This window comes from Agelaius phoeniceus, chromosome 5, assembly GCF_051311805.1.
Source record: "Agelaius phoeniceus isolate bAgePho1 chromosome 5, bAgePho1.hap1, whole genome shotgun sequence".
Taxonomy (NCBI): domain Eukaryota; kingdom Metazoa; phylum Chordata; class Aves; order Passeriformes; family Icteridae; genus Agelaius; species Agelaius phoeniceus.
The window spans coordinates 66451749-66470212 of record NC_135269.1 but is presented as its reverse complement, the minus strand read 5'-3'; the positions used below and the strand labels follow the sequence as shown (position 1 = coordinate 66470212).

At 42.4% G+C, this 18464-nt stretch overlaps 1 protein-coding gene across 7 annotated transcripts in view; it reads right to left on the bottom strand.

Annotated features, from left to right (window-relative positions):
- The window catches only part of FRMD4A (FERM domain containing 4A), a 369788-nt gene that overhangs the window by 263056 nt on the left and 88268 nt on the right, over nucleotides 1-18464 (bottom strand). The window lies entirely within an intron of this gene.

The following is an 18464-nucleotide window of genomic DNA, read 5'->3' as shown; positions in this document are numbered from 1 at the left end:
AAAGCATGACATCTGCTCCAGAACTTCTAAAATACAGGTTAATTTACACCAACCAAACCTCTTTGAAGCCAGGAGGTTTGATTTTCACTTGTAGACTTAATGTAGTAGTGTCTGACAAGCATCCAGCCCTCAAAGGCCTTGCCATTACTTAGCTCCCAGTAAACGAGCCTATCAAAGCACTTTATGAATAATACAACCAAATAATCTGTAGGCACAGGAGCAGCTGAGTCCTTGGGCACCATCATGTGAGTGGTCACTTGCCCCAGAGGAGACCATGCCTGCAGGGATGGACCAAATGCACTCAACCTCACCATTATTTCCGCTGTAGAAATCAAGAAATTCAGCCCCTGAGAATAAGACAAATGGATCTAATAGAAAAGGTAAAACTCAAGTTAGAGTTTGTTTTTTCAGAGGAGACCAAGCTCCTTGTTTCCCTTACTTTTCTGGTCAAACACTGCATTTCTTGTTTCTTCTGTTGTTTTTTTTTTCTGTTTTTTTTCCTTCTGTTTTTGTTTGTTTGTTTGTTTGTTTGTTTGTTGGTTGGTTGTTGTTGTTGTTTTGTCTGTTTGGTTTTTTTTTCTTTTTGTTAGTTTGGGGTTTGGTTTTGTTTTGTTTTGGATTTTTAAAGAGAGAAAAAAAACAGCCCAGGTATTACAACAAAATTATCAATGTAGTTAATTTTTTAAAATACATCGAGAAAGCAGGGACCATTTCTGTGGGTGATGGTGGAACTGGGCCATTTCTTCAAGAGCTGTATGGAAATTATTTCAAGTCGTGGTCCCTCCACCCCTTTGCACCTTCTTGTCAGAGCATATTCATTTGTGACCATTAGTTCAGGTCCTCATGGAATTAAAAATGGTCCTTAGGACAAACACAGTATTTTTCTTCGGAGAAAACCAATATTCTAGGTGTCTAACTTGAGTTCTGACGCCAGTGCCCAACAGAACCTTTCACTTTTGTTAAACCAATTTATCTAAAGTCGTTTATCCCTTGGAAGGTTTACTGAGAGTTCAATTACACCCTATCAGCATTTGCATGAGGAGATTTTGTACAGGACTCAGTTCTTCAAGCTGAAGTTAAGTTCATAATGAGCTCTCAGGGACAACAGTTGAGGCTGAGCAAATTCAGATTGCAAGTAAGGATATCATCTTTTTCCTTGTTTCATTTTGTTGGTTATTTTTTATGTTGTTAAGAAGAATGTTTGCTAATATCTACAACAACCTATTAGGGGCATATAGCAGCATATTGACCAGCTGCAGATTTTCAAGCAGCTCTTTCAAAAATATATGCCACTTGCTTTTCAAAATTTATGGACTTGATACAGAAATCACTGGATTATTTTCTGATGCAGAAGGCTACTAATGTTTTCTGGCCCTTGAAATCCATTAACTCACAAATTTGAATAAGATAAAGCAATTGAAAAACAAAGGCCACTAGGACAGAGAATGAGTCAGGTGCAGATGTGTCTTAGACAAATCAATTTCTTTTCCCTTGTCTGAAAGGCGCTTCTGACAAATTATTTAATGAGATTATCCTAAATCTTTTTCACAGAAGTCAGCCTTAAATCTGATTTTAGAGATTACCTGCTGCAATAATCCAGACATAATTCCTAAAATGCACTCAGGAATGCTGGGTCCAGTACAGGACACATTTAGGCCACACAAGAACTGCAAATACCCCGAGAAGTCCTGGGAGCTTGGGAAAAGGTACTGTGTGTAATGCACACTTGCCAAACACAAATCAAATATATTAAAAATAAAAAAAAAGAGAGCAAAATTAATGGAGCTTTATGGACATTATCAGGAATGCAGCAGGAAGTAATCAAGTACAAGATCACGTTGCTTGTGTGACTGTTGCCATGACATTCAAAAAGCACTTAGTGTTATCATAGACTATGAATATTCTGTTGGCTGATTGATAGTCTGTGGCTTTTTTTTCCTTGTAAGCAAATGCAATGACAATATTAAGCAATTACTGATAATGTCACCCAGCTGCTTTCCTGCTGCCTGGGTGACAGGAATTCTGAACTGCAGAAAAAACAAATTTATAAAAGGATGGAGCATCACCCTCTGCTCGCTGGGGTTGTGTTTGACCAGGCACAGCACAGCAGAAGGCTTCATTTTCAGCAAATGAAAGAAACACATCCTCAGTAAACTTTACTAGGGGAAGTACCATGGGGCTTATTTAGCTCTGATTAGATCAATGAGACTCTCTAAACACAGCAATTAAAAATACAATTGGTGGCAATGTAGCCTGCTTTAAACATCTGCACGCCTGAGAAGTTCATACAGGAATAAACTTGTTAAAGTACATTTCCTGATTAGTAAATAATCAATATGCAAGGTGCTTGCTAGCTTCACATGGAGCAATGATAAGGGCCAAATTTTCCTCAGCTAAGTGTTTCACCAGCCTGCTGCCAAGAGCTACTGCATAGGGCTTAATTTATGGGTTATTTACCAGATTGTGTCCATCTTTCCCCTTAATTATCCAGCAAGGACTGTATGTCCCAGCATGCAATGTCTGACTGTGAGCCAAGCAGAATTTTGGGCTTGGATCAAGGACTAAATGTTGGTTCCTGCTGTTGCTGGGTGTGATGGAGTCACTGGAAGCATAATGGGAAGATCTGCAGTGAAGCTTGGAATTTGGGATTGTAGCCTTTGGCTACAAACTTGACCTGGATCTGATGGCCAGGACTAAAATATCAGCACCCTATGAAACTGCTTTCAACACTGAGGACTTGGCAGATACCTCCACTATTTCATTCTTGAAACAGGGGGAGTTTTAGCTGCACTTCTGTGCCAAGGTTTTATTAGTTGTCCCAGAAAAGAGAAATCAGGTCACACTTCAGAGATGCAGAGAGGTCATCTCCTCCCACCACTTGTGCTGCTCCCTCCTGAGGTGCTCAGGGTAAGAAGATCTGGTCCAAAGTGTGCAGAGTCTCAGTTTCATGGCTTGCAGGGGAGGTTAAAGGCTGGCTTCTTGCTTGCTGTGAATCATTGCTACATGTGGAGTCAAAGCAAATATCTTTACACATGATAAAGATCCAACCCTAAATTCATAGGGATTATAGTCACTCTAAACCCTATAAAATGTAACAGAGGTGAATATCCTGCTCATGGGCTTTTAAAGCATTTTATGTCAGGGTTTTTATTTTATTTTACATTAATTTTTATAGGGGGGTTAAAGTAAAACTGTAGCAATAATAGCATTTTCTCTTATATTTTACAACACTTTGCCAATAAAAATTGGCATTTTGGTATGTGCAGAGAGAAAAATACCAGAGGCTGACAAATTAGAAAAAATGTGAGAGGTTTCACAACAAAAACAGGCATTAGCTTACCAGCTGGGTAAATCTTCATGACATGTAAAAGATAATTTCAAAAATAGCGTTTTGAATCCCAAAGTGCACATGAGTTAAGAGCAACATGCTATATTACAATAATAATAATAATAAAATATATTTATATTCAAGGCAGATCTCATCTGAGAGATGTGTTCAGGATGTAGATGAAGGGAGATGTAGGACACACAGATTGTGTCCACATTTGCACACCACCTTCTAATAAGATATTGGACAATTTCTGGGAGACAACAGTGGGAATGATTATGATATAGAAAACATGACCGGTGAAGAAAGGTTAAGTGATGCAGGTTTCTGTGGTCCACAAAAGAAAGAGAAGCCTGAGGGGCTGTGAAACAGATTATGATGGAAAGGTGTAAGATAGGGCAGGGATTAATTACAAGAGAAGGACAATCTGGTTTACTCTGCAGGAAGAAATGAAGTGGGCTTAGAAAAACTTCTTTAAGGGTAAGACTAGATGAGCACTGAGAGAGGAGCTGGTTACCTGGGAGTCAAATGTCCTCTTTGAAATATTGAGAATAGTTTGTGCATACTCTTACAGCGAACAGTGCAAATGTGCCTGTTTTCTGTCCAAGCCTGAGAGCCTTCCAAGCCTAATTTTTAAATAAATTTTACTATATACTGAGATAGCTTGGCATATGCTGTTTCCTGAGCAGTTTACAAACAGACAGAGCTTCAGAATATTCTTTTGAAAGGTGTGTAGGTGGGCAGGTATTACAACTTCAGTGTAGAAAACTGGGGGAGAGAAAAACGTAGGTTAAGTAATTTCCCTAAGGCCAAGGAAGCAACAAGCATGTCAGACAAGGTTCAAGTACAAGCATTTCTGCACCCAGCAATCCTCAGAAGCCCACACCCACCCTTTCCATCTCAGAGCATCTACCTTTCAGGGCTCAATTTTCATCTGCCTCTATTTTCATACAGTTGCCTGGCAGCTTCCTTGTTTTTTCCTCCTGAGCACTTTGTTGGTCCCCACATCAATAATTGCACAGTTTGAGTTTGTGGCTGCCTTATGACAGGTGAACACAGCTCCTAAGCAGCCTCCAAACTCTTCTACCAAAGCTCTGCTGAGCTGCCTAAAGCATAGGAGTGACCCAAGATTTTGTCCCAGTGAGCAAAAGTCCGTCACCAATGACACCACCAAACCTCCAGGAACAAGGGCTGGATCAGATGGGAGGGGATTTTTCCTTCTTGCCTGGAAGATGGTCAGCACATGGCAAGAGTGCAAGTAGCAGTGCTCATTGATTGCCCAACCTATTCCCTTAAACAAATCCCCAGGAAAAACCTCCTAGCCAGCTCAGAATGTCAGTTTCAGAAGGAAATAAACAATATTTGGGATTTGATCAGCTTTTATTTGGCATTGGGACAACGTGAGGGCTGGTGTTCTGTGAGTTCTTGACAAAGGAGGTTGCTTTCTCTGAGCACACCACAAACTCACTTAAGGATGAGAGCTCTGTCTGCCAAAACAACAAATACAACAGTGGTATCACTTCAGATTGACAGCCATTGCTTTTTTTCTTTATTCCTTTCATTGTTTTTCAATTCACTTAGAAGGCAGCCACGGCCTTGAGGGACTAGGAACAATCACATTTAGAATAGTACAGATGTAATTCAATAATTCTCATTTTTTCCTCACTGAGACTTGCTCATTCACCAAAATATCCTTCCACTTTCTTCTGCCTTTCTACATAAGGTATGGAATCCCTAACAATATGCCAGATATTAATTAATCTCTCACAATCAGCTGGTTGGAGGACCCTGTTATCACCACAGGTTCTTTTAGAGTCAAGCCAGAAAATCTTTATGTCTTGTTTTGGAGGATTGATGCCAAAGCATGGCTGACTCCTGTGTGGAATTACCTCCTGTGTGTGCCACAGCAGCAGCACAGCCCTTCCTGGGCAGCCCCAGCCCCGTGAGCCCCAGCAGCCACAGCTAATTTGTGCATATGCTGCCGTTGGATGGGTGCCACACAATTCAGAGGATGCCCTGGAGGCATTGACATTCCCCATCTCACAGTGAGGGAGGTGGGGGAAGGCAGCAGAAGTTTATGGGGTGTTATCCATGGGAGTGTGTTATTTCAACAGCATTTGTACAAATCTGTGAGTCTTGGGTTTTCTGTGGTTGAAATGGCTCCCAAGGTATTAAGAGTCTTTTTTCCCAGCCCTGTGACCGAGGAAGAAGTTGATATTCCTGGGCTCTGGTTTTCAAGGTTGTTTATTTTCTCTTATCTATGACATTCTCTCTCTGTCCTGCTGAGACCTGTCCAGCAGGTCGGGTTGTGGCACAGTGACCACCTTGGGGCAGTGTTAGTTTTTTATACTAAGAACTATGTGCACTTTATTTACAACAATTTTCCAATACCTATCACCTATGTTATACAATCTGTCTCTACTCTAAACCAATCCAGAAGTGTCACCATCACAGCAGAAGATGGAAGACAAGAAGCAGAAGAAGAAGAAGAAGAGGGAGAAGAAGAAGAAGAAGAGGAAGGAGGACAGGACATGCCCAGATTCCTCCATCTTGCCTCTTGAACCCCCATTCTAAATCCCCAAAATTCTACTTTTTCACCCTGTGACAAATTCACTATCATTCTACTCAAAGTCTTGTGGCTTGTAAATCTTCACACAAAGTTGGTAATTGTTTCCATGGGTTAAAACCAAAGGCACAGGTGATTTTTACTCCGTGCCATGGTCTCTGAGCCCTCTGCCATGGTCTCGACTCATCCAGGGCAGTCAGAGGAATGTCCTGGGTCTGACAGTGAGGAGGATTCAGGGCAGGGAGCCAACACAAAGAGGGTTCTGAGGCTCATGTGGAAAACACTGAAAGTCCCTGTTTGCTGAAGAAGATGGTGATGAAGCAGCATGGGGAACTGATGGTTCTGGACTGGAAAATGCTTATAAGTGTTTGTAACCCCTACTCCCAGGACAAGGCCCATCAGCTAGATCCCTGTGAAGCCCTGAAAACAAAAAAAGGTATCAAGATCTTCATCCCTCCTGAGGAAGAACTGAAGCACTGAACAGCAAGGACGCCAGAGTTCTTCAGAACCTTGGTATCAAACCAAAGGACCTAAAAGTTCCAAAGGACCAGAGCCAAGATCTTGCCATGACAAAGATGGCAAGATCCATCTCCTTTCCACCAGAGAACTTGTGGGGTGCAGGGCCCCTGTGGGTGAGTTTCTTTGGGCTATCCCAGAGCCCCTGGCCCTGGGGAATCCATCAGCTGAGTGTTCTGAGCTCCTGCTGCAGCCTTGACTTAGACTGAGAGAAATGCTCATGATTTGACCAAGACATCTTGGAAGCAAGATTACAAACTGGAAAAGCTTTGACAGGAAAATTTTAAGCCAAATTTCCACCCTGTGCTGCTCCTACAGACTCAGTGAGTCCCATTACTGTCTGGCAAAAGGATCTTGGCTCCATGGTCCATCCCAAGCTGTGTCCACATGGTCCATCTCTAGGACTACCTAGGAATGGTAAAAATCTTTGCTTTTTCAAGTCTGGCATGGACAGGACTGTGTCTATCCTCTTTGTCAACATATTATAGGGAGGAAAGCACTTGGTGTCACTGCTCCCTGTCTCACTCATGCATTTAAAAAGCCACAAAATATATAGAATTAATTAATTTAAAACGCTCCACTTTCAGCTGCACTGATTTTGGGAGAATTACATTCTCTCCCACCATTAGTGCATTTATCCCCCAGTGCTAAAATGTGTACACTGAGGCTTCAGCACTGCTGGCTAATTCAGGAGTGCAGCCATCACCATAAAAGGAAGAAAATCAATTCAAATCAAAACCCCACAAACAAACTATGACCTTATTCAAATTAAAAAAAACCCAATCCCAGCTTCTAACAGCTGTGGTAGAATGCCAGAGAAGCTGAGAAGCCACACAAGATGCACAGCATTGATTATTGTGCAATAATGATTTCCCTTCAGCCCACAGACCCCACTGTATCCTTCATTCAGAATTCCAGAGCACATCTGGAAGTAAAACACACACCAGACCTCACTGGGGGTTGCAGGTTAAGTATTGCACTTAGGTTTTATGGAGCAGGGGAGTAGATAAATTCTGTCAAATTAATGTAAATGCTCAGCAATAATTTTTTGCTTCTGAGAGTCTTTAAGTGCTTTTTTAGGGTTTGGAAATATTTCTGTGTTTTTCATTTTGTGAATAGGCATGAATCTCTCCTCGGTCCTGATATTCAAATTGGTTTTGTTTGTTGAATTTATCAGTTATTTGCTGGAAATTAGAGTTTGAAATAATTCCTTGTTCTTGGTCCTTATTTTGCACTTTCTGGAGCATCATAGAGACAAAGGAGTGGCCACGCTCTTGGCTGAATACAAACTGGCACAGCTCCTTCAAGGAACAGCTCCCTCAAGGGTGGTGGTATAACACAAGTTTGCATCACTGACTCCATGCCCTGCATTTCATTCCCTTTGGGTTTCATTTTTTGACATTAATTCTTTTACAACATACGTAATAGGCAAGATAGCTTTATTTCATCTCCCTGTTTGTTCTGTGGGTGATATCTCCCAGGGAAGATTAATGACTTAAGCTGATTTAATGGTGTGAATACTTTCCACAGGGGAAAAAAAAAAAAAGAAAAAGGAAAAGAAAAGAAAAGAAAAAGAAGCCCCTTCTCTTTTTCTGCCCAGATTGAAAAATGTTATCTTCTCTTGAGTTTTTTGGGGGATGTTTCTCCATTGATATTTGTTGTTTTCCAGTCTTTGATAGCCTCCTAAATTATTTTACCATCTTTCTGTACATCTGTGATGTTCCCATATTAATGTGAGTCATTCCCACCAATAAGCCTGGGACTGGGCTGAGTGCATGAGAAACTAGAATTTATCTCTGCTGAGTTTCAGGAGTTTTGCCAGGAAAGACTTTGACCCTACACTGTTGTAGTCCCATTCACCTGCTTGTTCTGCCACCCTTCCCTTTTCTTCTTGCTCTATCCAGGAGAAAAGCCAGCTCACTTGGCAAAAGAGGTTTGTTATGTCTGTGGGAGAGGTTTGAAATATGTGGCTGATGTTTCCCCTTGCCCTTGCTGAGGCACCAGGACACTGTTACCACCATTTAAAATGATGTTCAAAAATCCTCAAACCCAGACACACGTGACAAAGCCAAAATAGAAGAAAAGTACTTAGAACTTGTAAAGAGCTGGTTGGAGTTTAAATAAATGCCAAAAAATTACTTTTTTGTTAATTTTTTTCTTCTCAATCTACCTGACAGTCTACTTTCATAATAATGTGGTGCTTACTAACTAGAAAATTTGCACTCAACAAGAATGCAAAGACCATTAGTAAATGCCCAAGAGTGATTTAAAATAGGGTAACTACTGGCATATGCAGACACATATTTCTAAAAATGAGTTGCAAAACATCATAAAAGTCACACCCATTTCACAAAGCTTTCTTTACTGCCCTGTCAAATGGGGGGAAGTAATCAGATTCAGCTTTCATGTGGACAAAGACATTTATTCCAGGCAAAGATGGCATACAGAGAGATGCAAATGGGAGGACACAAATTCCCTCCCCACCCTCAGCACATGGTTTTCCTCAGTGCTGTGTTTGTGCATTCAAGGCTGCCCAGCATTTCCATACAGTCAGTTCAGCCCTGCTCACACCTACTCCCACCAATGTCTGTTTTGTCAGCCTGGCTTACTCCAAAAAGGTGCAAGGAGAAATGATTAACTGCAGTCAATTTATGTGGAATTCTTAGAGGGAATGAATAACATTAGCTTAAGTAAAAAATAGCCAGGTGACAGCAGTCATGTGCTTGCTGATATTATACACCTCATTGAGTGGATATCAGGGTGAAAATTCAGAAAAGGCCAGGCATGAGTGGATGTTTCATGATGCAATTTTTAATTGCATGATCAGATGCTCCCTTCACCCTAACCTCTGCACCCATATTTTCCTTCTTCCTTGTGTGGGGTAGAGCTGCCTTAAGGATGAATCAGGGGAGGTGTCTGCTCTCTAAAGGGCTCCTTGGCATTTGTGGCAGACAGAAGGTGCACAAGGAATGAAGCAGGGGAGTGCTGCAGAAGGTGGAGAAGTCTTTGGGTGCAGATATGTGGTGATTGACTCATATATCCCAAACTTTTACTAATGATCCCTGACATCTAAGCTTTATTTTTGGGTTTCTGAGAGACACTCCTAGCACATGAAGAAAGCCTGGGCTCTACCAGAAGCAAATGGTGAGGGTATGAACACAGAAAGTGCTGTATGATGTTGAGGATACAAAGAAGTCAGAAATGGCCCAAAACTGAAAGAGACCTTAAATGATTCCTTCATGGCTCAATTCTACATCAGTTAAACAGAGACAAACCAGAGCATGATTACAGGTTTTGATGACCTTTGATACTGTTGTAATTAATGTTTCAGAAAAATAACACACAAAAAAAGAAAAATTCTGTTTTCAGGACAGTATTGAGTAAATAAGACCTAGGTTATTTGGTAGGAAATGAGGAAAATAAGGAATAGCTGCTCATTATCTAAGCACTGTCCATCTTATGCAGGAGACAAGAAGAAACCCATGAAAAAAACATTTGTGGGACTGCATTGTTAGATGGGATAGGGCTGCAGGGATGTCCCTTGCTCCAGTATTTCCCAACTTCTCATCTTGATGGTGTTCCCTCTTTAAAAAGCAGCTTTACAGGTGTAATTTCACCATGAACATCCAGCTGGGACAGGGGTTTGGGCTGAAGGGGGTTTCCATGCCATTCCAAGTGCTCCACCTCACCTCTGCCCCTCTACCCCTGCCTCCAGAACTTATCTGTTTAATGCTGGTTGCCTCTTCTCAAACTCCTTTTTCCAGCCCTAATCCTCTGTCCACATGCTCCCCTCCTCCTAGACTGTTGATTCCAGCTCAGATTGTGTTTCCCCTGCACTTGAGCCTTGTTTTCCACGCTGCTGTGGGTGTCAGCTGGGATCCCAGGGATGCAGCACAGGCTTCCTGTCCCACACATTGGGAGTCTCCAGTTTTACAGAGACAAGAGCAGATCCTGGCTTAAAGCTCAGATGAGCAGGTCCCAGCCTAGGTGTTTCTCAGCCATCTCTACCAGGGTGCCATCAGCAGCAGCAGAAAGTGACACCCAAATTCCAGTGAGGGTGTGAGCACTGAGGCCCTGGTGCCATGGATGGGTATCTGATGTTATGAAGACACATTTAATCTCCCATCTCACTTGATCTCTCTCTAAAGACCACAATACATTAGGGGAGGGGTTTTGCCAGCCCTAATGAGGCTAAATATTGCCTTATTTGTGCCATATAATTCTTTGGCCTGATCATGGAATATTTGCTGAAAAGATTAGTCGTATAAGTAATTAGTCTTTCTGGAAAAGAATATCAGTGGTAGATAATACTCTAACTCCCTCTATCCACAACAATTTAATCTCTTCTAAATGAATTCCATTTTTCTAAAGAAAAATTACTTCCACAGTATTATTGGGAACCTGGCCATGGAGAGATTCAACTTTAGATGAAGCAGTAATAATTTCACCTAACTTTGTATTTCAACTCCTAAGCTACTAGAATTAATTGAGCGTGTAATTAAGGAAGGGTTTTCTTACCAATGTGCTCATGCCTATAATTAAAATCTCACACAAATGTGTGTGTGCAAGAATAGGTCAGGGCAGAGAAGAGACCAAAGTGTCTGACAGGTTTACATCAAAGGACCTGAGCTCCTGCAGCTCTGAGCCAGAGGGAGGGGAGGAAGGGAAGACAGGACTGGCTGATAACTCACTTGATATATTGTTTTTGACCTCCTGCCTTCAAAGCCCCAAGTGGTTTGAGTGCTGTCTACCCAGGAGATGTCTTCTACCTTTAATGTTCCTTCAGCACAGCCAAGCTTTGCAAGTGTTTGTGCCACCAGGAGCAGAGGAGTGATGGTATCTGCCTGTTTTCAGAGGGACTGGATGGGTTTGGCTGCTGCTTTGGGCTGTGCCTCATCAGTGCTGTGGCCCAGGGGATCCCATGTCATGTCCTGAGAGCCACCACTTTCCAATGGTGTTTGTTGATGGGAGAGCCATGAACAAGATTTTGTAGGGGAAAAAAAAAAAGAAAAAAAAAAGGAGTGGTGCATTTTTACTGCTGATATTTATACTGCATTTACTACTAAATCAGCCTTAAATAGCTGTTCAGCCTGTTGTGTGGGACCCAAGTCAATGGTTCTGCCTCAGGACAGCTGCATTTGGGGAGATTTTCCTGTTCTGAACATGAGGAGATGTTGGGTGCTGCACCACAGCATGGCCACAACAGCTGAGCTCCTGCACAAAATGAACAGGGGCTTTCCCTAGAAAACCCCAAACAAATCACCAAAATGGGGACCTGGAGCTTGAAGAGAAGAAGGGATTGAGACACTCAGCTGGTCTGCCATGTGTTGTGATACCCTGTGACTGTATCCTCACAGGATAATCAAGCCAAGGACTAAGACACCAAGGAAAAACAGGTGTGGATGAATGTTGCATAAAAGAAGCCACCCTGAAGAGGGAAACTGCTCTCTCATTTGTTAATATCTGCTGTGGTCAGGGAAACAGGACTTTGTCTGTTTATTGATATTGTAATATGCTTATAAATCACATCAAAAAGACACCTGCATCTGCCCTCTGCTCTCCTCTGAACTGGAGCAACCTGAAGGGCTGGGGATTTTTGTCTTGCTGGTTGAATTCCAAACAGGGTCAGAGTTTTGGTCTCACAGATTTGGTGGGGTTTATACTGCAATGTAGATAAAGGAGGCAGGCAGGGAAAGCTAAGGTACATTGGGTGTGTGCTCTCAGGAGGAAAGCCCACATGCCCAGCTGCACACATATTTTCCATTTATTTAAATCCAGTAAAATACTATAAGAAATAGCTGACCATTACTGAAGTCTGTGCTGGGGTGCTAAGAGCTATGCTGGCATGCACTGGTTACATATCAGACATTTTTTACATGAATTGTGCATCATTCAAGTGCTTCATTTCCTTCCATGGAGTCCCAAACACTAAACACATGCACTCCCTACCATCACTGCCTTCAGAATGACCTAATACACCAGGCAAACATGCAGGAGAGCTGTTATCCTCCACAGATAACTACCAGGCTGGCATTTTGGGGCAACCATCATTTTTTTGCTTCATAATCATCTCACTAATATCTTTCTCATTTTTTCAGCTTTCCCATATTTGCAGCAGTTAAGACTTTGTGACCTTCCCCAGGGAATGCAACCTGTGATTCACAGCTAAAGAGTGGGTGTCTCTGTCTGAGCTCTGCTTTTGAAAAGGGTGGCAAATTGCCTCGACAATAGCTGCCATTAAGTAAAATAATGAAATGACTGGGAAAATGAGTGTTCACCAGTGTATTTTCTCTGCACTTCCTAAGAATGCCCATGACCCACACACTGAGCTAGCAAGCTTTATGCTCTTAGTGCCACTATCATCAGCTTTCTTCCCTCCAGTCTGTGACTTGCCATACTGCATTTTAAAAATTATTATTATTATTATTATTATTATTATGTTGTTGTTGTTGTTGTTGTTGTTGTTGTTGATATGATTGCTATTATTAATTTCATTTTGGCACCTCTGTGGTCTTTGCATAGCCCCCCAGTGCTTTTCTGTGAGGTCCCATGGAAGCCAAGAGAAGATATTTTGGCACTTTCAGGCAACCTCAGCCACATGAAGGTTTAGGGAATGTCAGACCTTCCTGGGGACCTCTGCTACAGCCTGGTTGTGCACAGGCTGAACAAGACATGGACAATTGAGGCCAGGGTGCAGGTTGGCTTCAGCTGGGCCATGGTGTCTGGGCACTGGGAGGTGAGCAGGGCATGTGGGAGCAGTCCCTATTTCCATCTCCTGAAATGATCCAGTGGTATTTGATACACCATGGGGCAGCTTTGGTCACCAGGGCATGCTGTGGTCATTCCAGGCCCCAACACAAGAGTGTGCCAAGCCTAAGTGCACCTCCCAGTGATGTGCTCCTGGTGCTGAGCTGGTGGTGGCAGAGAGGGGATCAAACTGTGTGAAAGACAGAGCAATGCCAGTATTGTGATTATCCTGGTTCATCTCAGGGGCTGTCTGGTAGTCATGGGAGAACTCAGCAAGAGCTGAACCCACTCAGACTGGTGTGCAGCCAAGGGCAGATCCTAGGACAGTGTAGCCTGGACTCACTTGTGAGCCTGAGGATGCTGAGAATGGGCAGCACTCCCCAGGCTTTGGATCCTGCATGAAATACCAGAGTCTGAACTGCAGTCCTTCCTCCTTAAAAACTGAGGCAAAATGCTCCTATTCCCTCCTAACCTTTAGTAGGGAGCATCTGGGGACAGGGATTGTGTTCTCATGATCCAGCACTAAGCATCCAAGTCCCTGTGCTGGATTTTGATGTTCTGCAATGCAATTCCTATTAGCAGTGCAGTGTCCAGCCCAGGGTACACAGAGTTTCCCCTCCCTGGCCAGTGAATAACCCACCCCTGGTGTGACTGGGCACCAGTGCAGGGCCCAGTCAGGCATGGAGCTCACTGCTCTGCTGCAAAGCACAGCCTGGGAGGAAAAATAACCTTTCAGTTTTATGTTCAGTGATATATCGCCTTTAAATCTGAATGGGTTTAGGAAATGTTACAGGACAGAAACTGCTCTGCTTTTCCAGAGGCATAATGTTATGGTACACTTGTTCCAAAGCCAAACTCTGCTCTGAGTTATGCCCCTACATCCTCTCTCCCAGGTATTTATTAAATTATGATTAACAGCAGCCGACATAGGGCTTCATTATTTGTTGAATTGCCTTTCTTTTTAACTATCTACAAGCTCAGGGAATTACATATGGCCTCATTAACCTCTGTGTCAAACTGGTAATAAGGCAGGGAAGGAGGTACCCCTTCAGCTGCCTGAGCAGGGGCCCTGTGGAAGGGCTGCTGGGGGAGCACCAGCCCTCCCCAGTTCATCTAAGAGCTCCCTGGGTTTGTGGGAACCTGAAATGTTGTGTTTGTGTTTGTGTCACTGCCCATGTGAGGTCACTCCACTGGGGAGATGAGAAGCCCCAAAATAAATAAATAAAACCAGAAATAAATGGCTTTGGAAACCTCACTCTGTGTCATTAGCACCAGTGTGTGTCTATCATGGTGGGATACTCAAAATGAGAGTGAAAACCACAGTTGTATCAAAGCAGGGATCTTGGACTCCATAGGAGTAACATGAAGGCTTTTGGAGGGATGGGGGCAACTTTTGTGTTTTGGTATTCTTAAAAACACCAGGACTGGTTTCACAACACACATAAAGGATTTATTCTGCCTCTTGGCTTTTACAAGAGCGCTCTAAAGTGATTTTAGTATTCATAGCTGTCCAGACAGTGCAGGATTCTAACCTGAACTTGTGCAGGATAGCTTGTGAGATTAAAGTTTTGAATCTGTTCAAATGTTTTGCTGCATGCAGCTGCACAAAGAAACTGCTTATATAAACTTCTTTTCAGTGCCATTCAGGAAGGGTGAAAAACTACAGGTGTAACCCAGACTCCAGACTTCACTTTCCCAGGGTTAATTTCCCCTCCTGACTTCCTCCCCAACAATCTCAAAGGCCAGCTGTCACAGCCTTTGCTATTTAGGATTCTCAGGGTATAGTGTACTTTCCAAAGTTTCTCTGCTTTGAGCCACTGTGAACTTCTCAAAGTAAGGCACAAGGACAACTCAACCATTCTTTGTGAGAGATCCAGTGGTCAAAAACTAAGTGGCTTTGAAAGCAGAGCCAACAGGGCTTAACAAACCAACAGTAACACCATGGGAGTTTGCTAATCCCCAAAATCTACAATAAACAGATAAAGTTAATAAGATTCAATAAATGAGAACAGCCCCATTAATGCTTAAAGAGCACTATCTAAATACTACACACTTTATTTACTGAGTTCCCTTGCTGAATTTGCTGTACACAGGAACACTCAAAATTCATTATCTTTGGATGCAAAGCTTAGTAAATTTGACAGTAATTAATCTCCATTTACCCTCCGCGTGTGTTTCTGAACAGACGAAAAGTTCATTGAAAAAGTTCTTTCAGCCTCTCTGAAAGAGAAGCAGTGCTTTGATAAACAAAAAAGCACCAAACACAAGCTTCTGAAAGGAAAATAGAGCAGTAGCCAGTTCTGCGTGGTTCGAGCCAGGTGCTCATTGCAAATTCAGTAGCATGCACTGGCAAGTGTCAGCAGCAGAGAAACTAAAATTACTGAAATTCTTATGCCATGGTAATTTGCTGAAGGCGATGCACTGAGGGTTAAGGCAAATTGTGCATGTGTTGAGGATTATAAAACAAATTAAAATGGAGGCTAACAAAAGGACTGCAATATTTATGCATTTCTTCATTCTTTTCACTTTGTGGTACTCAATCAACTTCACAGTCTCTTAAGGTGGCATGGGGACATTGCTATTGTGTACATTCATTTGCTCTGAAAACGGGGGCTCAGACATCCTAGGCTACAGAATTTAACTGGTTCTGGTAATAATTTATAAGTACCTCTATTAACCTACCAAATATTTACAACCCAGCCATTACTTCTAATCAAGTGAAATTTAATCATCAACACAAAAAATGCAATAACTTTGCTGTTCAGTGCATTCTACTAATCTGCTTCAATTTTGATATGCCAGCCCATTTTACCAGGTATACCTTCCATTTCCCTACAATTCCTGCATCTGTGCACCCTGGTTATACAAAAGCAGAAATCTTTTAAGCACCCACATCTTGCTGCAGTGGAGTCCATTACACAGTGTAATGTGCTTAGTGTTCAATACCTAATTTACCAAATATTTTAAAGAGTTTCTAAGGTACCCACTGTATGATCACCCAGCATGGCCCAGCAACCAAATGGGTTATTACCTTGTGATATAAGAAATAAGAAACAAGTTCTCTATGAAATAGGCTCCTGGTTGTACATTCCCAGCCCTCTGCTGGCAAGCCCTGCCATGGAGCTGGTTGGAGAAGTGAGGACAGGGTGTCCATGTCTCTGTCCAGTGCCACAGCTCCAGCCTTCCTGCACAATCAACTGGACTTCTTTAGCCAAGATGTGCCCACCTGTCCCTCTGTCAGTGGATGACAACCTCTGTGAACAACAGGGACCAGAGAGCTGACAGCAATCTCATTTTCAAATGCCACCATGAGATTCACCCAAGCCCACCTGCAGGGATTTAGAGCTCATTTTAATTCCAGGGACCTTTGCATTTGGCTATCAGAGGCAGATGTAGGCTGTCCTCATCTGCTGGTGACAGACTGTGAGAAGTGCCTGCAGAGTCAGCTCCTGCCCCTACTTACCCATGGAAACAAAGAAAATTCTTTGGTTTTGGTTTTCTGTCTACATTTGAGCAGGCTAGATAGAGCTCCTTGGGACTCTAAGGATAAAATGGAGTCTATTTGCATTTCACTGTGGCAGGGAGATGTTTTCACACAGGTTCAACTCTTGGAGCTCCCAGATGCTCCAGGCTCTTTCCAGGCAGCTCTGCCAGAAATGACCAGAAGCCCACTGTCCTTCATGTCACTGTACAAACCAAAGGACAAAAAACCTTCTAACTAGTCCCCAACAGTTTCAGCCTTGGTGTAAAACAAGTGACAACAGATGGGATCAGACAGACGGGCGAATAGAGGAGGAAAATGAGGCAGCATCAGGGAGTGGAACAGGCAGGGGTCTCAGCACGTTGGCAGCCTCACTGTTGTCAAGTTTTTTTTTGTGTAGTAATCACATATTAACGTTGTGTTTGGAGATTTAATAGATTTTACACTTGATTATCTGGCAGGGATCAGGGAGCCACTGCCAGTCATGAAGCATCTTGGAAATGAGAGAAGTTTTCAAATCTATTCAAGTGACCTATGCATTGTTGTTTCTCTGAAAGGTAAAGATGTTAGGGCCAAATCCTGACCTTTATTTCACAGAGTCTGTTTGAAATCTCCATCAGCTGCCATGGAGCTACTCTGGATTAACAGCAACGTAACACCAACGTCAGGGTCTGGATCTTCCAGAGAATCCCACTGATCTTACATCATTGCAATAACTGATTTAAAATCACATTTCTTTGCCTTGAGAAGATTTTCCCACACACAAAGGAGGTCAGAATTTCTCTCTTTCTCTAATATTAAGGCAGATTGTGATCCAAAGGATCATGTCTATACTCCCAAGCATGCTCTTCTATAGGATCAATAAATTGACAGTGGCAATTTAGATTACACTTTATGGATGGTGTTAGTGGGATTTACACTACAGCTACGAAGCAGATCAGATGAACAAACAGAATACCCAGTCCTGGACCACTTCCCTTACTCTGTCATTTTTATAGCTTCCCACATGCTGCAGGTGCTGATAGTACACAGGTCTGACTGTAATCCACACATCAGCCTGAGCTCACCAGTCCTGGGGAAGACTGCCTTCAGCAGTCCTTTCAAGCCTGGTTAGAGCAGCAGAATGGAAACATCAGCTAAACCAATGAAAGTTATGTTTTCTAATAATGGAAATGAGATGGAAATGTTGGACAGCTGCTAGAGGTTTCCTCTATTTTCTGATTTTTAAAAAATAGTACTGGGAAATGCCTTGCAAAGCCTAACATTAATGTATGTATTCCTCAGTAATGAGAGATATGAATGGCTGGGTCTATAATCCCTTATAAATCTTTCATTCTAAAAACTGCCCATAGCATTGTTCTTGGTAATGGAGAGCTATATGAAGTTGGCAGGTTCTTTTTTAAATTATCAACTTACTGCTCAAGACAAAAAAAACTGAATTAAAGTGGAAAAAAAATTACTCCCCTGGAGAATTGCAGTGCAGACATTTGCTGGCAAATTATTTTTATTTAAATCACTTTTCTTGGTTTTAATATTGAAAAGACTTTAAATCATTGAAGAGCCTTTAATTTAGGATAGTGAATGGCAGGGATGTAATTGAGGAAACCAGACTAGCTGATCTGCTTCAGCACAGGGGCTGGACCAGACAATTTCTCAGAATTTTTTCAAGTCTGGCATTTATAGAAAGCAACTCTTGTCTGACTGCCCCTTCAAAACTGTTTGCATCTAAGACATACAAAGACACCCTGTTGCCAGCAAGAATTGCCACTGAATTCCAATTCTTCCAGTCTTGAGATACAATACAACAGAGCTGGATTGGATGTGGT